We start from the raw sequence: 19,162 nt of genomic DNA on the forward strand, positions 1-19,162 counted from the left end.
CGAGATCCTGGATTCGGTCGAGGGCAGTACTCGACCGGTGGTTTTTAGGTATGGTTAGGAAAGAGACAGGAGTTCCGGACGAACCAGGGGCTCTATACCCTGGGAGCCGTAGGAGTAGGTTACGTGGACGAACCAGGGGCTCTATACCCTGGGAGCCGCTAGAAAGGAGTGGACGAACCAGGGGCTTTATACCCTGGGAGCCACGTAGGTTTTTAGGAAGTTTTAGGATCTTTGCTCTATCGTAATGGTACACCTCGAGCGGTAAAGGTGTACCGGGTCCGTGAGATACTCCCCCGTCTTTCCGTTAATATGGTTCAGGGTTTTATTGATTGAATAATGCAGATCAGTGTAACTACTAGTATATATTCTGTTAGGTGCTCAAGTACAAAAGGTGTATTAACAAAACCAGTACTATCGCTGGGTTGCCACGACGGCGAGAGTTTTAATTCGGCTTTTACGCGGCGCGTTCGCGGGAGCTACTCGATTAGTCGATTGAACACTCACAATTAAAACCGCTAGGGTGAATAGTTGCTCAAAGGGGATTATAGCCCGATCTTGCTTCGAGTGTCAAAGTGACGTCGTCTCGAGAGGTTTTGAGAAAAACTGAGCTCCACGAGTAGGAAAATGCGGCCCTTATATACTGGAAAATTACTCAGTACAGTGGCGGGGCATTACCATATAAGACAATGAAACTGGGCCGGGTGTGCACATACGTCGTGAGTCAACCCCGTTCGAGATGTTGTGCGCTAGATAATCGGGCCAACGCCCAAGCCACCAAACGTTTCAGTCCCATACGTGAAAGATATGTAACAACCCTGTATAATCGTCCAACAATTTTGTAAATGTTTGAAAGATAATGGGACGTAAAATAAGTATCTGAGAAAGATATCAGCGTGAAACAAACTTTTAGTGTTTTGAAATTTATTCTGAATGATCTTATGACTAATATTAATGGACATACATTATATACTTACATACAGTACATATTTCAAGCGAACAATCGACAAACGTTAAACGAGTTTGACAGCGAGACAGTCAAGAATGTAATGATCGTTCTTGCATACTTTCTAAATCTTATATACTAAAGCTAAAGAAAGAAAAGGGGCATGGGATGATGAACCTAGGTGAACTCTACCCTTGTTGACAAAATGAGCAAGTGTAGACTTTGGCCATAAGGGCTTGTAATCTAGGCGACTAAGAGGTGATAAGAGATTGATAAAGAGGTTGATCATCCAACACTTTTATAGTTTACTTTAAAATATCTGTTAAGACTAATTGTTTCTTCAAAACTTTTATTAATTAAATATAAAATAACTGTTAAAATTTTTCTTTTATAACAGAATTAAAGTGTTCGTGTAAATGTTAATTTAAATAGAAAAAAATAATTGTAAGTTAAAAATTTACATTTTCGTTCAAGCACTGGTTTTGAATAACTTGAGTAAGAAAATTTCATAAAAACATGATATGATGCCATGCTATAATAAATGGTATCTGTCATTCGTGTGTAGTATTTTGACTCTTTAGGACGATGATTGTTTTTGAATGATATAAACAAGTATATGAACTTACGAAATGAACTACAGAACAAACCAAACAACAAAATCAGTTTAAATGAGTTTCTTGTTCAAATGGAACGTATATTATTATATATTATAAAATTTGTTATATGGTTTCGCTAATAAATGTACAGTGTCTTCGTAATATATAGTTCACAATTCATAAACGAATATAACTATGCAATAATGGTAAAGGTAAACGTCAAGTTTATGTACAATATTTGTTTCTTTTAAGTTACGTAGTTCTTTAATAATTATAATTCGTAATTTTTATATCAATAAATACACGGTATTAAGAATTTTGTATTCGGTATGATTTCTTTTAATTCTCTATTCATAATTCGTTTAATTATAATTGAAGCTCATTTATTTAAAAATTGTTAGCATACATTTTTTCTCATAAAACGTGAATTATTGTAAAAGTGTCTAAATAATGAAAAACTAAAGCAGTTTTGCGATATTTTAACAAGAATATACAAAATTATTAAATCAAAATCATAAATGGGTACCGAAGTACTACGTTGCTAACATAAGAGTTAAATAATAATTTAATTTATTAAATTTCATATATTAGCACTTAGCTTTTGTCAGTGTCAATAAATGTTTCATTATAAAATTTTTGAATATTTCATTAAAGTTCAATTTAAACTAAAAAATATATAATATAATCCATATTTTGTTTTAAATGTTTCCATAAATTTTAATAAGAAGAATAATAAGTCTCTGAACTTTAAATCTTCATCTATGTTAATATTTATATAACGAGTATTTTTTTTTAATTTTATGGACTTGTATTTACAGGGCAATAATTGTACACTTTGTTCTTAATTTTTTCTGTGTAATCTATCATAATTGTTTTCAACTGTCTTAAGTTTCAAATATTTATGTAATTTTAAGGTTTAAGTGAGAGTTCAGTCTAGACACGCAATTGTTAGGCCTTTCTTGTTATTTTTTAAACAGAAAAATTAATATTAATGTTTTTTTTAATTCCTAGTTCAAACAATAAAGATATGTTTGCTGAAAATTTTCTTCAAATTTGTAAAATCAATCGGTCTGTTAAATCTTGAGATACCATGCCAATCAGTACAAGAAATAAAACTTCGAGAAAAATACGTTTGAAATTTTTTCTACTCTATAGCACGACTACATGTAACAAACGTATTCAAACCTCTTTTTTCGAAATTCTAAATAGAAAGTTGTACGTAACATATGTTGTATGATTTGATTTGTGTGAATAAAAGATAATCTAGATCTATAAAACGAGAAATAAAGCTCATAAAGATTTCTCAATTTTATTTTCGAAAATGCACTTTTTCTAGAGAAGACAATTACTGACTTTTTGAGAATTTTTAAGATATTGCAAATTAATCAGTCTATATTTAACACAGTTCTGTTTATCAGTTCTGTATGTACAGTGGATTAATCAAAATTCACGTTGCTCATCTCAATTGCATTCTATACAAACATTGAAATATTAGAGACAGATAAACATTTTATTAACAACTTAAATAGAAATTCTTAGTATGCGGTTTACGATTTATTCGTAAAAAATGTAATGTGATATATTACCGTGTTAACTACAAAACTAACCATCAGTGATACAGAAATTAATAAGCACGACAACTATATTTACTATTATTAGTAATTAAAATTAGTGATGGGATCGATACCGCTACTATTGATGATACTGAATTAATTCAATATCAAAGTACTCAATAGGATATATCAATTCGGATCGAAAGTCTAGGTATTTCGTATTACATTTTGATACTAATGCTTCTTAAAGTGATACCAAATTAATGCTATTATACAGGTGTTCCGCATTTTTCCGGACACACTTCAGCAGTGTGTTCTACAAGTAAAATTAAGACTAAAATGTTACATAACAAAAAATCTATAAATGCTTTGTTAAGAAATTATAACAAAAATATGAACTGTGAAACTCGGTTGAGATTCAGGACATTAAAATAAGAAAAAAAATTGATAATAAAATAAAATCAATTTTTTGCAAGCATTCGATATCGTGAGTTTCTTTGCAATTTACTGAACATAAACTTGAACAATAGTTCAATATTTCATGACAACAAGAAGTTATCATCGAAGAAAGAATACTTCAACATCCAAGATAAATGATAAAAACCAAACTCTGATAAAGAAATGTTTAAGTTATCCACATAATTCTCAGTTAAAACTATTTTTTCTTGCCTCAACTAACAGTTGCTCTCCTTAAACAAAATTTTAGTAAATTTGTTTATTTAGTAAATAAAAAAACATCATATTTCATATTTTTGTCATAACTTCTTAACAAATCATTTATGAATTTTTTGTTATATAACACTTTAGTCTTATTTTTACTTGTAGAACACACTGCTGAAGTGTGTTCGGAAAAATGCGGAATATCCTGTATATCAAATCTAAATCTTTTTGACATTTCAGTAGTTATCGATACCCGTCTATAGTAATACCTGGTTGATTTTTTACGAATGTATCAATATCTGCATGATACTTCATGAATATATCAATATTCATTCAATATCTGCACTTTGATTAGTTTGAATAAATTTTGTTTTAAATGTACTTGCCTCGACAATTAAATCCATTTTTTTACTGGAGAGAAAATGCACAAAAAATATTCGCTACTAACCCATTTGGCTAGAAAATTGCCTGCAATCGGTTAAGCTGGTACAAAATGAAAGCGCAAAGAAAAATTAATTATTACAGATACAGTTATCGAAAATTTAGCAGCAATGACAGTCAATATATTAAAATGGTATTAAATGTAACATTGTAACAAACCTTGTAGAAATTACTACTTTCAGATTTTTAGTGAAGTATTAAGGAAAAATATCTACAATTCTCGGAAAGGGCTGTTAAAATACTTCTTTTCTAACTAAATATTTCGGTGAACCCAGTTTTTTTTTGTATACGCTTCAATTAAGGAGGTATTTTACTGTAAAATATTGAAAAAATCAATTTTACTTTTTTTTAATTTTCTTAAAGGAAATACTTTAAAAATACACTTATAAAAGCTTATGCTCGGATTCCCAAAAATAATGAAGTTGTGTTTGTTTAAAGGATGCGATGGTTAACGTCATTGTTATAGAGATATAAAACTTTAAACGTATTTTTCTCGAAACTGTGTTTCTTAAAACGGTATCCGTAATATTATATTTTAAAATCTACTTAACCAATGGCAATAAAAATGTAGATGCGCATTCAGTATATGTATGAATATAGCCCATACTTTTTTTATATAGTTTTAGGCTTTTGAAATAGAAAGATAAACGTGAAAAATCGATAATCAAACTTCAGTGCCACCATTTTCTGGTTTATCAATTATTTCCTTTTGTTCTAATATCTATTATAGGCAAACTCATATTAATTAAGAATCTTACACATTTCCACATTTCAAAAAAACAAAACGGCCGCGAGCATGAACACCGTGAAATAATCTTTTTTAAAAGCGACTATGTTTGGGAGGATCTAGTGCCACCGATTTTAAATATTTTGGGATCAACAAATTTTAGAACATTATTAAAACACATATAAATGAACTTTGTAAATATGACTACAAAAGGCGGTATAATGTCTTTGAAAAAAAAAATTTTTTAAGATGCATCTCACTTTAGAATACTCTCTTAGAACAAAATATTACAACGCGTTGTAAAAATGTAATACAAAGTTGCTTATTTCATTAAAATAATAAAGTTTTTGATTTGAAAAGGTACTGTGATTTTCTTTAAAAATTTACATATTTAATAATAGATTGATTGTTGTTATATACTTATGAAGTTATATAAATAAATAAAACTGAATGTGTTAACAAATATATGTATTATATTCACAACATTTTTTTAAGTTTTGAGTTCTAATACGGTGAACATCGATAAATATTGTAAAACCCACATAAACAGAAGCATTTAGGAACTCCGTATACGTTTTTAAGAATGTAAAAAGTTCCGGAGTTAAAAATTTGAGAAACGCTACTTTTAACAATTGTTTAGCCTGAAATTTGCTTTATTAATACATTTTCTGCTTAATTAATAGTTATCGATATATACTTTGTGTATTTCCTTGCATAGGAAATATTTAGGAACAGAACCTTTGTGCTTCCTGTCTTTAAAGAAAACATTCGGGTGAAGCTGATCTATTCTTTTTCAGTTATACCAATCAATTGAGCCAACTTCAAGTTTAGTTTAACTGGGTATTGTTAGTGATGGAATTGATACCGTACAAATACGCATCGATACTACAGTCTGTTTTATAAGAGCATGGACGCGATATCTAATGATGAATAACAGTATTAATAATAATACTTCTAATCTTCTCCGATACGCGTTAGCTTAATGTATTTTAGTTTCAATTGTTACAAAGAAATATGGTCCATTTCAAAATGAACGCAGCGTATGCTAAACGGTTTCAAGCGGTGTTTTTATGTTATTACCCAAAAAATCCGAAAACGTGTGTTAAAAATGCAGCAAAATATCTGCATAAGTCTCGTTTTATTTATAAGTAAGTATCAAGCCAATAAATGTATTGATGACCTGCCTGATCGAGATTCAAATCAGGTTATTATGTGTAAGGAACAACGATTTGACTCAAATATGAGGGATTAGGAGGTGAGGAAATGTGAATTATACAAATTTTGTTTTATTCAATTTTCGTTTATCCTAAAAAGGGTAAACCGTTTATTTCAATTGAATTGTTAAGTTGAACTTTAGTTCCTGGCAACGATAGTCGTGTTCTATGGCGGGGGAATTCAACCTCAGCTCATAAGCTGAGCTTCCGGCAGTGGAAATTGCTTTTGAAACGATAGTAGGTACAAGTAGATACTAAAGGGTTTCTTCAAAATGTACCTTCGTTTTCGAGATATTTTGATTTAAAATTTTGTACCCACCTAGTTATTTACACACCTAGTTATTTACGCACTAATTATTTAACACACTTTAGAAGAACAAGTTGTGGGTAAGTCGTAGAGTGGTTATTAGTCATTATCAAGTGAATTCTTTATTCATTGTTCATATCGCCACTATGAACACTAATAGTACATTTAAAACTATTGTTAGAATAACGGCAATGTCTGGGTATCTATCTAATAATGATGTCTGTATACTTGCTCGCTTTGGGCATCCATATTGTACTTTCCAAACCATTACAACTACTCGGTTATTAGGCTACATAAGCTTATTGTTAATGGGAAATATTGTAAGATTAATAATATACAATATTGATTGTTTTTTTCTTCTTTTTTAAATTCTATACAATATTTTGGATGTTATTCACAATAAAAACATACAAAACATAATTTGAGGAAACACCATGCACATTTTATAAACGTAACTTTTTGACAATGACATACACCTAACAAGAAATTTTGTTTTTTGTTTTACAATAAATATTGATGTCATATAGGATTAACATTAAATGTAAAAATAAATAAAATATTTTTCCATTTCAAAGTTGTATTAAAAAAAAGGAAAAACATTGCAACAACAACAGGGATTGAAACGTATTACTTCCAGATTCATAGTCAACCATTCTACCGACTTTCCCATAATTCGTTCTGCTAAAGTCTGCTAAATAATTCATTTACTAGATGCGTACAAAACTTTAAATCAAAGTACTTCGAAACCGAAGGCTCATTTTGAAGAAACCCTCTAGGGTTTTTTGTTACTAGATATGTACTATAACTTGTACCTACTATCGTTTGAAAAGCGATTTCCACTGCCGAAAGCTCCCCTTGTCAGCGCAGGTAGGTTAGTGGACTGTATTACCGACGTTTCTCGATAATCGAGGAAACCTCCGGCGGCAGGCGTATAGATACGAATTTCTTTCATTTCTACAACGGCTGCTGTTTTCGATTGCCTTGGACTGGAGCGACAAGTGGAAGTTGTAAGGCTCCAAATGCGCCGATTCCGCGAGAATCTTCACCGTGCCCTGCTGAACGAAGACACGGTGAAGTGCAACGCTTCGACCATCGCTCCGGAGTGCTTCTATTTGTCACAACGGTGACTTAGCAGTCGAGGTTGCAAAGCGGAGCTCTACAACGCTACATTGTATGTTGAGCGCGGAATCGACCACCCCCTCGATTCGCGCTCAAGACGAGGTTCATAGTAGGGAGAAATTCTTTGACCGTGTACACGGTCGGTCCTCACATCTGCGCGCCAGCACACAGCTCTACTATGACCCTCCCTAATTGCAAATTTGAAGAAGTTGACCTACTCGTCAATCAAAAGCGGCAACTTTCTCCAATGTCCTCAAGCGACGTCTTCACTCGAGCATGACACGCGCCCCCCTTCTGAGGGGGAGGAGACGGCGTCGGAGTTTTCTTTTCTTTAACAGAACGACAAAAGAACGGACAGTTCGTTGTAACACGCTAACCATTCTACAGCATTCTCACTTCATTCTTGTACGCCAATCATCAGACATCATTTATACATTATTCCAACGTCTCGAATTTAGTCGCATTATTGTCAATCAAACACAACCTGTGCACATTGCCGTCGCGTTGAAAACAATATCCTCACTATCTCCATCCAGGATATTAATTTATTTTCGGAAGACACGAGCCCGACGGTGAATGGCAACCACATTCATCGGATACCGCGAGCCGCAACAGTGTACGCGACTGACTCTTGAACTCAAGTCTACCGTTCAGGTATGCTTCTATTCGTCACACTGGCGAAATCCCTGGAGCAGGTTCTTCGAGCCGAAGGCCGGACGTAAGAGTTCCGTGAAATTAACAAGCGCCGGCCGAGTAACGGTGAGCCCACCGAGTGAGATACCAAGGAAGTGTCACTTGGTGGCTTCAAAGCCGTACGGCAATTTAGAGGAAATCAAGGTGCGTACGCCGATTCCCTCTCGTCACTATCATCTAAAACGACTACGGCGTAATCAGTGAACTCTGTCGGCGATAGAGCCTATTCTATAGGCTGATTTGGAATCTCTATTGTAAACCCAACAAGATTCCTAAAAACCTCGGAATTATCTCGCGATTCGTTTGTGACAAAAAGTCAGTGAGTCGCACTGAACTTTTCGGAGGAACGAAAATCTTCCCTGAGCGAGATTCTCTCTCTCTCTCTCTCTCTCTCTCTCTCTAACGCCAGTTCAATGCTTAGTTCGAACAACGTTTAATCGATTGTCGAGTGACTTTCTTTAAAAAAGCGCATAAATTTCTGTGTTTGTAAATCTATCGTTCGTATAACAGAGTCCGTACGCAAACAGACAACGGATTTCGCAGCCGTGTATATTTCCACGAGCTAACGCGATATTTAAACACTATACAAAAGGAAACTAGGGTGAGTTATCAATTTTTTTTAAATAATCCAGCACTTTCCTGCCATGATGTGCATAATTATTAACGTTATAATATTAAAACCACTGTTTCCAAAGAAGCATGTTGAATAACATGGATTTACGAAAATGTTGGTTGCGATCAAAGCTATGTATTTAGCGACAAATCATTTTTTGAACTTAGATCCCTCTTAAACGAGCTTGGTTTACCTCTGAAATCCTCCTTATCCAACAAAGCATTAAACATCCACAAAAGATGCATGTTTGGGTCTTTATTACTTTTAAAACAAATAGAAAAATTTGTCTACCCTTTTTCAAATAATACTATGTATTTTTGACTTTATAGTGTTATAGTTACTGAAGAACTGAATTTGAATGAATTTTAACTTAGAAAATCTCAGTAACTGAGAACATAATTTTCCTAGGCATTAATGAAACATAAGTAGACGTACAATCAGTCATAAAAATATTTGGATATCAATATGATCTTACTTCTAGACTTCATAAAAAATACACATGCAATAAATAAAGAAAAATATTTTAGGTTATGTTAGGTATAGTTTATAAATAACAAATATTCAAAAACATTTTTTGTTATACACAAATGTTTAAATAATGAAAAAAGCAATTAAATAATGAAGCAATTTTCCGATTTGAACAAACGAATGAAAACAATTTTTGTGGGCTTAACACTGAAGTTAGCTACAGAGAACACTAACAATTGAATGTAAGATATTCGTATTTCGAATTCGTAAGAAATAGGTCATAAAGGTAAAAATATATATTTTAATACAATAAGACAATTGGTGATTTTTTACCGAGAAAAAAAGCCATTCCTGAAATTGCAAATATTTTAAAAGTAGTCAAGGGCGCAGTATCAGATATTACGAAAAGGTATAAGCACAACAATAGAATTGTATCTATCCTTCAAACCACTAACATTTTAATAATTTCTATAATTTAAAAGAAAAATTCAAAGAAAGTAATTGTATAACATGAAAAAGTATTGTAAATAATGAACTTCAGATCAAACAGACTAAAGTGGTTTGCGTATGTGTCGAGATAAAGTTGAAAAACATTATGCAATCAATGCAAAATTATAGCATCATTTTCATTTTAATTATATTTCAAGGGTGTTTGTCATCAAATTTTGACTTGATGCAGATTGTTATAGTTAACTTACATAATTCCACGTGGTAAATATTTTACTGAAAAAAGCAAGGTGCAATTTTAGTATATAATGAACAAGAAATGGGAATTCGAAAAATTGCAAGTAAGCTTTGGCGATATCATAAAGTTATATTGAATTTTTTACGCGATTCGTCGATATATGGAAAAAATAAGAAAGGAGGATCTAAAAAGAAATTGTCCCGTACACTGAGAGCTAAATAACTAGAGTTGGAAGCAATACTCTAAAAAGTTGTCGAGAAATTGTACAGGACTGTGAACTTGACGTGTTACGTTAAACCATTCAGCGTGTGTTTAAATGCAATCCAAATATTATTAAACAAGAACTGATTTCTTTACCTACACTTTCTAAACGCTACAAAATAGCGAAAGTGAAATAGACCCGCAAAAACATGAGTAAAAATTGGGATCATGTAAGTTAATCTTAAAAATTAATAAGTTGAGAGAAGATATTATGTTATTGTTTAATTATAATGCTTGCGGTCAGGATTTCACGATGGGAGAAACCAAACTAACGGATTTATAAAACGGCACATAGAGCCCTTTTATTTCGTTCTTTACAACTTGCGCATCGTCGTGCGATTGGTGAACTCTTCGGCTAGTGGTTCGCAATTCGACAAGATGAAAAAAATGGAAACATGGACATTGCATACGAAATCAGCCGAAGGTGCGCAAACGGTAATGTGCTTTATCTATATCATACCTATTTAACAGTAATATTTTCAAAAGAGAAAAAATTTAACCTCGACGGATCAGATGGGTTTATTTCTTATTGGAAGGACCTACGAAAGGAACCAAAATTTCGGTTAGAAAATACTAATGATGTAAGTCGCATTTTCCACGAGCGGCAAGGTGGAAATAAAATGAATGAATGGCTTAAAATACAAGGTGGGGCGATAACTATGCCCACCTTTAATATCTCCGTTATTTGTTTTAATATGAAAAAATGTTATATACAAAACTTGCACGGTACAGAGGGGAACACATTGTGATATAAACATTTTTCGTGTGGATGGAGGCACAGAAGAGATTTCAAGATCATCTTCATTTTTTTAAATGGAATGCTATATTTTTTTTATTGCGATGTGATAGGGGGTGTTGAGACGGCTTTATCAAGCTATCCTTCAAGGCCATGCAACGTCAAATTTGGTAGTAAAATAAACTTACTTACATTAAGGAAGATGTTCGAAATGGTGATCGTTTGCGTCAATGCAAAGTTGCAGTCTTCGTATCGCTACATCACGTACCTGTCTTATCATCGCTGAACTTATTTTAGCACATGCTGTACTTCATAGATCCTTACTTTCATATAAACGAATGGTCTTGTAACATTGTTTATGTTGTGGCAATACATCGAACGCGTGTAGCTAGAAATGTAAACATTACGGCAGTTCGTAACATTGACATGAAATATCGGTAGTCAGTCTCAGTGGATTGTTAAATCAAGCAACAGTGTGATTATCAAAATGAAGTTTTCTTTTGAAGAGCAAGTGGATATGATCCCCATTTATGGAGAAATGCGACAAAATTCGATAAGAGCTGCAGCTTTGTATGCTGAACGATACGCAAACCGTACACATCCTTCGCAACCGAACATTTCAAAGACTGTGCAAAAAATTAAAGGAAACCGGAAGTTTGGGTATCCGTAAGAGATTAGTTTCCGACAGATTGAACGTGAATCAGCTATCAGTAGAAGGAGCGTACTACGAATCCTTGCATGATATAAATTTCATCCATACCATATTAGTCTCCATCGACAGTTATACGATGCAGATTTTATGGATCGTGTCACATTTTGTCAGTGGGCTCTACAAAAAATACAAATGAACGAAACATTTATTTCTGTAATACTGTTCACCGATGAAGCTACCTTTACTAACCATGGAAATCTCAATTTGCATAATATGCATTACTGGAGTCCCGATAATCCATACTGGTTACGACAAGTTGAGCATCAACGACAGTGGTCAGTTAATGTGTGGTGCGGAATCGTTGATGATCAAATAATCGGGCCGCATTATATAAATAGACATCTTACTGGCGAACGATATAAACACTTTATACGAAATACATTAGGGATTTTATTAGAAAATGTACCATTAAACATTTGCCAATTGATGTGGTTACAGCACGACGGATGACCAGCACATTATGCTCGGAAAGTAAGAGATTCACTTAACGAACTTTATCCACATCGATGGATAGGTCGTGGAGGATTAGTTTCTTGGCCAGCTCGCTGTCCAGACTTAAGTACATTAGATTTTTTTCTCTGGGGAGCATTGAAAAATGTTATTTATCAAGAAGTATCCACTACACCAGAAAATATGAAACAGCAGATAATTGCAGCATATGCTAAAATAAGTTCAGAGATGATAAGACAGGTACGTGATGTAGCGATACGAAGACTGTAACTTTGCATTGACGCAAACGGTCACCATTTCGAACATCTTCCTTAATGTAAGAAAGTTTATTTTACTACTACATTTGTCCTTGCATGACCTTCAAGGATAGCTTGATGAAGTCGTCTCAACACCCCCTATCACATCGCAATAAAAAAATATAGCATTCCATTTAGAAAAATGAAGATGATCTTGAAATCTCCTCTGTGCCTCCATCCACACGAAAAATGTTTATATCACAATGTGTTCCCCTCTGTACCGTGCAAGTTTTGTATATAACATTTTTTCATATTAAAACAAATAACGGAGATATTAAAGGTGGACATAGTTATCGCCCCACCCTGTATATCGAGATACTGGATATCGATTTGTTGCTCTTTATTCACTCGAAGAACCACATTTCTTGAATGTACCAACAAGATAATGCTTCGATGTAGCTCCGATAAAAATCGGAGAACAATGAAATAGTTTGAAACATTTAACATTAAATTAATAGAGTGACCAGCATGCTCTCCAGATCTTATATGCACACAATCGACAGTTTTTAAACATTTTACAGTTAAAAGAAGCTATAATTGAGTCGTGAAATGAAATTAACAAAAAGATGTTGAAAAACTTAATCACGAGCATGTCCAGTCGCATTTTTAAATTAACAGAGATGAAACAAGGTCCTATTCATCATTATAATTTTCCATTTTATTCACTTAAATTATAACTTCATCATTTCATTATAATTTAATAATGTTATTACGTTATAATTGCATCAGTGCTATAGTTATGCATCTATAAAATACTTCTGTTATTGTTAAATTTTGTCTTAAATAAATGTTATGGTCGCCCTTTTCTCATTGCGTCGTGATAGACATGGTATCATTAGAAAAGTTAAGAAAGATTCAGAAATATGTATAGTCCGGGCCACAATATAGCGAGGTCGTAAACTCGAGTAGATGTCAAAGTTTACACGTTTCAGCTCCCGAAACAAGTGAATTGACAGAAATACGAGCAGTTAAGGGCCTTAGACCATAGTCAGGACCGTACGAAGAAATATTTTATCTAGTGTCGCCATTTTTAGAAAGCCATTTTTAGAGATATCGTAACAGGTAAAGGTCTTACTCAAGTCTTTAATATCTTAATTTACCTGCTTATAATATATGCATCTAGAAAATGAAAAAATGTAGTACAGTTACGGACACAGTAAGACATTCAGAAAGGCACCCTCAAGCAAGATGTCATGTACGGCCCTAAGTGCCGCAGCAGGAGTCGGTCTCAACCCTCAAGAATTTAATTTACGACCTCGCTATATTTTGGCCCGGACGACGTAATCCAGAATTGGTGTCAATGTTAAATGATGAACATGGAATCATTGTGCATCTGGAAAATGTAAAAAGAGTGTTACGATCAGAGGGCTATAAAGTTCGAATAGTTAGGAGAAAGCCTGTGTGTGATCGGTAGACGGAAAGAACTGGATCGCCCTTTTCCAAGGACTGGCCTTCGAGGAGATCCGATGATGTAATGGACAAAGACGAACTTATAATTTTAATGAATTGTCGTTGTATTCACAGTCACAATAAATTCACACACTGAAGAATAATACAATTTCACTTGAAAACGAGACGAATTTACGAAAGGACAGTAATTAAATGTAAGAGAAAACGGTTTGAATGTAAGAGAAAGACGGTTTGAATATAAGAGAAAACGGTTTGAATGTAATAGAAAGACGGTTTGAATATAAGAGAAAGACGGTTTGGTATCAACAAGGCGCTCAATGCGATATGGTTTGGTGCGGTTTCAAACGATTTCAGCGATAGTTCCCGAAATTCCAGCTCTGTCGCTAGGGCCCTCGCGCGCATGCTTACGAGCGGCCAGTATTACGGCTCGCCAGCGAAGTGCCTAAACTTCGCTGGTTGCGGAATTTTACGAACCGCGAAATTGAACAAAGCCTCGTATTAACCCTTTGACGTACGATCTTATTACAAATAATTTTTCAAACGTATATTATTTAATTTTGTTTACATTTGTTCGTATAAGGAATGACCACGAAAAAGAATAGATTTGCTTTACGATTACCTTCTGGATGTAAAAATGTGTTAATTTTAATATATAAAACTTGACAAGTGAATAGCTGCATGGTTATAAAACTTGACATCAAAACCTTGGAACAAGTCAGACTCGTCATTGTACGGCGAGAAGTTAACGAAATAAATAGAAAGAAAATATTTTATTTGACAAAGAAATACATAAGAAAAGAAAATGAATGATAGCTTATCGAAAGAAAACACTTTGTGCTAATTTTTAACCGGAAATATCGGCGGTGGGGCTAGTAAAGGTGAGGCTGATAAAGAAAATCATATTTTTGCGTAATTTCTCTTATTCTATTAGATACAAAAATGTAAAAAATTCAGATATTTCAGATACTGAGACACATATTTTACAATTATTCAGATTTTTAGATTCAAGAAACAGATTATAAAAAATTAAGAACCGTAAAGAATAGTGAAATGTGTCGATTACATATTGGAACAGTTGCAGAACTACTTTTGTCAGAATACTAAAGGGATTCTAACGTGGCTCTGGATGAGGGAATGGACGGGTAGAGTAATTGTTACAAATTTTAATTAAATTTTAGTTTTATTTTACAAAAGTATCAAAATAAGGTACAAATTGTATTAATGTAAACTAAACAAAAAACGGAAACAAAAAATGAAATAATGGAACGGCGGCTCGCTATTTCGGCCGTGCGACTCCTCTTTCTCTGTTTGCCATTTTTACTGCTGTGGGGGCTTTCTGTAACAAAAATTTCCGGCAAATATCAATATTTTACGGACAAGTCACGTTTACGCGTTCGTCAGCTGCGTACCTCGCGCTCCAGCGACAATCTGGTGTGCTTGGAGGGGAAAGCTAACTGGCGATTTAGCGCAATAGCGAGTGGACTGTATTATTTTGCTTTCTGGTCGGTGATATTCGATTTATACGATATCACCGACGAATACGACCGGGTAGACGAGGTTTTTCCTCTGATCTGCCAGGTTAGCTTAAGCAATGCCACGGACGGGGCACAAAATGGAGGTTGTGAGGCTCCAAGAGGCTATATCCCGCGAGTACGGTCACCGTGCGGATGGCGTATTATAGACGCTAACGCAAGAGGACTTCTTGTCTTGGTACGACTACCTCGATGACGGCTCCTCAGGAACGACCTGCGGCCTGCCCACGCGGCTACCTCGACGGCGGTACCTATTCATAAGGAGCGGCCTGCGGTCTTCCGTCGCTACCTCGCCGGCGGCTTCTATGGAACGAGGAGCGACTTGCCGGATTAGAAGGAAGTCCTCTTTTCTTTTTTTTTTTGTACGTAGGGAATTCCTCATGGACTGAAGGCAGGGTTGGCAGGTAGTGCCGGACTCTTACCGGCTAAAACCCCACGATGACCATCCTCAGACGCCTGGCGAAGGACCGGGAACTCTAATGAGACATCACAGAGCCCACCGCCGCGTCATGCCTCTTCAGGCCCCTCCCGGTAGGACGCACTCCTCCCACCGCATTCCCACTCAACCGCAGGCGCTTGGTCACCAGCGCCCGCGGCCCCCTGATATGGGACTAAGCCGCCGGCCGCAGTACTCACCTGCAGCCAACTGGCCAACCTGCAGCCCTAGGTAAAACCCGTGGCAAATACCCCATGCTCCAGGCCACTCACACACACATTCACACACGCAAAGCATTCATACCGGTGTTTGGTCCGCGGGAGCTTGCGCTCCGACCTCCAGGATGGCATGCGGGGATTCGGCCACCAGCCTTTTCAGGTTGATGACCTCATCCCCGCATCCCATCCCAGCGGCTGCCCCTATCCGCCACCTGGGGACGCGCCACGTAGGGGTTCACCTCCCCTGCCACCTGGACAACCAAACGGGTGCGTGGAGGAGGAAGTCCTCTGCAACTCCAACAACTCCACGGTTACCACACAGCGGTGGTCGACTCACAGCTGGCAGTGGGTGTAGAGGTGGAAGAAAGGCTCTTCGAACTCTTTGCTCTACAGTTCGCTTGTGCTCAACCTTGTCATCCTACGACGGGGATACTAGAGCGGGTTCTCCGGAGCCTGATGCACGAAGAGAACCACGAGGTGATACCAGTATGTGGGTATTTACATATCGGTAGCTGCTACGCAGTATAGCTTCAACGGATCGTCGAAACCTTAACTTCACCGGTCGGTGCACTTTATGTGGCATACCTGACGGGTGATTCGAATGGGTTCTTCGATCCTTTAAAACGGCGAACCACCATTAGGCGATACCAGTATGTCGGTATCTACCTTCCAGTGACTCAAACCGTATAAATTTGGAAGAGACTCAAAGTGTTTCACACCGAATCCCTAACGTCGCAGTCGCAGCAACGAACTGTGACGTTCAATCACTATACTGTGTCTACGATCGCCTCACGCGCAGCGTGCACTGCGATCGCTACAACAACAGGCAGATTTTCCTTTTTTCCGGGGAAATCTCAAGCCATTATGACGAGATTTTCCAATAAATTAATTATCCGCAAATTGATTTAATTACGAGGAGCGAGATCGACTCATTCTCCTCAAAGCTCGTAGGTAAATGGGAACGAGACCGTCACAAAACCCACTCTTGATCGCCGACGGCTTAAGAATGAACCGTGACATTCTGCAAGCAGCGACGGCCGCGGCCGGCCCAGTCGCGCAGGCGCAGAACCCGCGTAGCAACGCATCGCGTTGCTGGGCCCGGGCAGCTACTCGCCGCGTAGCCATGGCGTGGCGCTGCCGCGTTTCGTCTATCGATCTTTTTCCGATAGATCTCTTTTCTCTCTCTCTCTCTCTCTCTCTCTCTCTCTCTCTCTCGGCGCTAACAACACAATTCCTAAAATTTGTTACAAAACCCGAGAACTCCAGTGAAGCTAGCTTGAAAAAGCACGTAAATAGCTGCGGTATACTAATCTGAACGATGAAAAATTCAACGTCAGCGCAACAATCTAGAATTACGCGAATTCAAAATAGATACGGGATCGCGGACGAGTTTCTACGTCTCGGACTCACGCGATATTTGAACAATACTCCTCGCGGGTCGCTGGGTCGTAGAACCGACGAAGCTGGAGGAAGAGGGGGTGTAAACGGACATACATACATAAATGCATAGCCTAGTCTCTGTAGGGTTTTAAAGGGCAATAATTACAAATACAATTCTATTGCATGAATAGTAGTCAATTTAATGTATACCATTTTACAATAATGAATTCAGTGAGAGGAAAAAAAGGCAAGACGAACATGGACGTTTTAATATACGGTGTGTGGTAATGTTACAAATAAATAAGGATTTTTTACATCCTAATGGAAGGAGGGAAATTGAGATCCATCAGATTTTCATTGAACGGTAACGTGCACGTTATTGTTTTTCCAATATTTAAATTATTTTGTTAAAGTTAAGTCAAATATATAACATTTGATTCTGTGTAACAAATTGATACGGTTATTGAAAAATATAGCGGGAAAAGTCAGTAGTAATCTACTTCTGTAGCAATTAATTTTCCTATTTAGATCATATCTTTACAAAATATTTGTTACTGAAGATTGTTACAGCGTGCACGGTACTGGCTAAGAGTGGTCTTTCATTTCGATTAACCCTTAATTGACCCTTTACGAGTGAGACTGCTTTGAACAACATTATTCTAAAATATTTGTGGAATACGTTTTTAATGTAATTTAGGTAGGTACGCAATGTATAAGATTTCGTTTAGTTTTTCCTTTCTAGAAAGAATAGGAGAAAAGTTTATTTGATCTTAATCCTTCTTAAGATTTATATAAATCCTTTTAAAAATTTTTACAAATCATGTATATGTATTGAAATAATTATAAAACCATAAGACGTATAGTTATCATTATCCGGGAGCTGGTCACGCTCGAAATCTAATCAGACTTTAAAATGAGAACATAAAATTTTAATGTAAAGTTTCATTGAAATTCATTGAGCCGTTTAGACGCAATTATGTTAATAGCATAGAAACAAAAAAGAATTTCTTTTTTTTTAATAGTCATAATATGATCAGGGGGTCTTAAAACGTGTATTTCCGCTGAAAAAAATTTTCGAAATTTTTTTTCATTATGATACCTTTCTTATACCTTACATAGGCCAGAAAGTAGAAATGCTGGTGCAGTCGTGACTTGGAATCGTATGCCGATTATCGCGCGGTATTTCAGCTGTTTCTCTTTTACAATAGCAAGAAGGAAATGCTCACACTAGCGTTCTTTATCGTTTGCCCGAAATTGTGCGAAATGCCGAACTCCCATACAAGTGGCTCGTGCGGTACTATATACCCGTTGTCCCCACCACTCCGTTAGACGCTAAGGAAGTTCGTCGTCGCTATTGTCGATTTCCATGCACTCAATTATGCCCGATCTGGTCACACTGCTCGTGACGATCTGCAAGCATCGACGGCCGCAGACCGGGCTCAGTCGCGCAGCCGCGTTTCGGATGTCGATCTCTTTTCAATTGAAAACGCTTCTCTCTCTCTCTCTCTCTCTCTCTCTCTCTCAGCGCTAACGACACAATACCTGGAGTCTGTTCTAAGAATCGAGAATGCGAAGTTTGTGTAAATATCGAGTTAATTCGATTTTTATTTAAACCTGAAATAATTCGTTAACTGTTTTGTTTTCGGTATACGCGACCGACCAGAATATTGTAGGTCGACGCGTCCGCGGTTCGAAACATCAAGTAGCAGAAA

This window comes from Colletes latitarsis, chromosome 6 (assembly GCF_051014445.1).
Source record: "Colletes latitarsis isolate SP2378_abdomen chromosome 6, iyColLati1, whole genome shotgun sequence".
Lineage (NCBI taxonomy): Eukaryota > Metazoa > Arthropoda > Insecta > Hymenoptera > Colletidae > Colletes > Colletes latitarsis.